A 3,050-nucleotide genomic window follows, 5' to 3' on the forward strand; every position below is an offset into this window, starting at 1 on the left:
TACTTGAATTAATCGTGAGATTTACAATTCTTATGTTACCTTAGGATAAGATGGCCTTTGCAGTTATTTCCTTCCACCGATATACAAAGGAAAAAGAAACACAAAACAATAATCATAGCAACAAGAGGCACGGTTGACATGCCGGATTTGAAGGAAAGGAGTCCAGAAAGTCAGAAACCAATAAACCAAACCAGTATTAAATTCGACACACTGACATCACTAATTCAAAGTTGAACCAAACTATAGGTTGCATAAGAATAACTTCCATCATTATGCAGGTTAAGTAGGCATCAGCTAATTACTATAACCATGACTCTACTAGCCTACATAAATCATAAACCCCACATCACCAAAAGAACACCCGCCGTAAGGGAGATCGGGAAAGCAGCAATATGGCATAACAATCAGTCAATTGCCATTATTCACATGGATGATATGGACTTCCATGGTACTCCCCTGGTTGCTCAACGGCTCAAGGAGGCAGATATCACCTATGTTAAAAGAGTTGCCCTTGACAAACTTACTCCATCCCCTTTCAATCCGATAATCATTGCGTGAACTGCTGAAGCTCGCATTCCATTTTTTCTCGCCTAGCTGGAAGCAGATGACTTTCCCATCTCCAAAATGTTCCTCCCCGTATGTGATTGGGACAGTCTGTTATAGATTAAAACCAAAGAGGTAGTAGGTTAGAAGTAAAATAATATTGCATGTAATTGTAAACTAAGTTATGGCCAGTTATGAATACTATTACAGCACAGAAAATAGTGTCGTGTGTTTGTTCATAAAGAGAAGCAAGCTAACAGACTTGAATGTGCATGGTCGAAGCAACAAATAAATATGGATGGAGCTACTCACCAGGGAGAATGCTGGATGAACATTGGCCTTGCCAATCAGAGCAACAAAGATGGTTATGCCACTTCTGCGTGAACGGATAGTCTGGACCATGTCTTTCACCTGCTGCTCCTGAGCAGAGGTTAGCTTGGTCTTATCCGTGGTAATATAACCATCCTTCTCCTGCTGCTTCTGAGATGAGGTTGGATTTCTTCTAACAACACGCCTGAAACCAAGTGCATTCCGGACATGATCATGTGACGAGAAAGAGCCATCTCCTTGTCCTGTGTGTGTAAACAGAAACTGATAAATACAGGTATAAAAGATAGATGTTTGTTAAAAGGGGGAGAATATGTTATGTGCTATTTTTATACCAGCTGATGACTTGGAGGAGGAGGAATGATTCAGGGGAGGCTGCATTAGGATGGCCTGCTGCTGAAGATGAAACTGAGCAGGCGGTGGCATTAGCATGAGCGGATGAGAACAGTCCACGGGACCATCAGAAGGATGTCGGCTCACGGTTTCAGCACCATTTGTGTGCCTTTCGAGTGCACGAGGCGGGAGCAGATTGACAACAGATGAAGCCTTCTCACGCGCAAGTTCATCCAAGATTATGACACTGAACCGGGAGTTCCCATTGTATCTGAATAATATTATTCTGTCACGTATCTCTAGACTAAACTTCTGTACGAAGCTTCCCCATCCCGCTGAAAGCACAAGCTGCTCTTCTTGGTTTTTGATAACTTGAATTTTGTATTGACATTTATTCTTTGTTTCAAGTTCAATCTCTCCTGGGATCTCTCCCTTGAAACGCTGAACAAATTCCTTTTGGATGATCTGCGGAAGCACGTTTCAAGAGATTATATTGTTTGAAAGAACAGTCTGTAAACAAGATAAAAAATGAAACAGCAACCAAACCACTCGGAATGTTTGGGTGAACTAACATACTTGAATGTGCTATTATGCAGGCTTAAATCTAGTCATCAAATTAACTGGAAGAGGTTCCATGATGATGCAATAACTACACATGGTACACATAATTTAAAAGTAGAAGAACGAAGAAAAACACAGCTGGGCTCATGAGAAACAACAAAATCGCATGACCTAAGGGAGTGGTACTGTTTTGAATATGAATATTACCATCTTATCTTGGAAATCACCCATCATGCGCATCAAAAAATATTTCTTTTCATCATCCAAGTTCATATAGTGATGTTCATCCCAGATTTCACATGTTTCACAATGTGCGTTCACTTTTCTAGCAGACCTGCAGTGCAAAATCCATTTGAAGTGAGATTTGGTCTTGCCCTATGAAATGGTATCGTACATAATAATTGAAGACTAGCTAGAAACTTCACCCGATTTCGTTGTGTCTTCCTTGGACTTGTGGTGGAAAAGGATCGACAAGAACAGATGATGCTTTCTCACGGCCAAGCTTATCAAAAATTATAATACTAAACAGAGAGTCTCCATTGTATCTGAATAGTAAGGAATCACCCAACTGTAGATGGAAGTTCTCGACGAATTGGGGCCAACCCGCTGTAAGAACATGCTTTTCTTGGTACTTGGCAACCTTAATTGTGTAACTGTCCCTGTTTCGAGTTTCTAGGTTGATCTCACCCGGGATCTCGCCTTTCAGGCATCGCACATACTCTTTTGGGATGATCTGCACACAAAAATTAAAATTATATCTGCTGACACGATATAGTTCCTGAACAAGGTCCAAACACGCTTCAAGGAGACATGTTGAATGCTTAGGAAAGTAGCTAGTGCCTAAACGCATAAGAAACAAAGCATGCATTCCGTAGTGGGACTAAATGTAAGAATAGATATTAGTTACCATCTGTTGTTGAAAATCACCCAACATAAGCATCAGGAAATGTTTATTTTCATCCTCCGAATTTCTGTAGTTGTATTCATCGCGCCGTGTGCATCTTCCACAAGACGGAGACATGGTCTTAGCCTGGCCACCTGCAGCACAAAAAAGTGGAATGTGAAGACACGAAGAGAGTTCATATACGCCATGATGGATCAAGAGAGGAAGAGAGCAGCGCAGCGCACCAACCAATCGACGGAGGATTACTGGCCAGGATCACACTAAAATCTGAGGGTGGAGAAGTCCAAGATCGAAATATAGCGGAGATCACGCTGAAAAATGTAGACTTGGTCTCTCTCTCTCTCTCTCTCTCTCTCTCTCTCTCTCTCTCTCTCTCTCTCTC

General features: G+C 41.5%; 1 pseudogene; it reads right to left on the reverse strand.

Moving 5' to 3' along the window:
* Positions 1-408: 408 nt before the first annotated feature.
* Positions 409-2,856, reverse strand: LOC123068048 (putative B3 domain-containing protein Os03g0621600; annotated as a pseudogene).
* Positions 2,857-3,050: the final 194 nt, after the last annotated feature.

This window comes from Triticum aestivum, chromosome 3B, assembly GCF_018294505.1.
Source record: "Triticum aestivum cultivar Chinese Spring chromosome 3B, IWGSC CS RefSeq v2.1, whole genome shotgun sequence".
NCBI lineage: Eukaryota > Viridiplantae > Streptophyta > Magnoliopsida > Poales > Poaceae > Triticum > Triticum aestivum.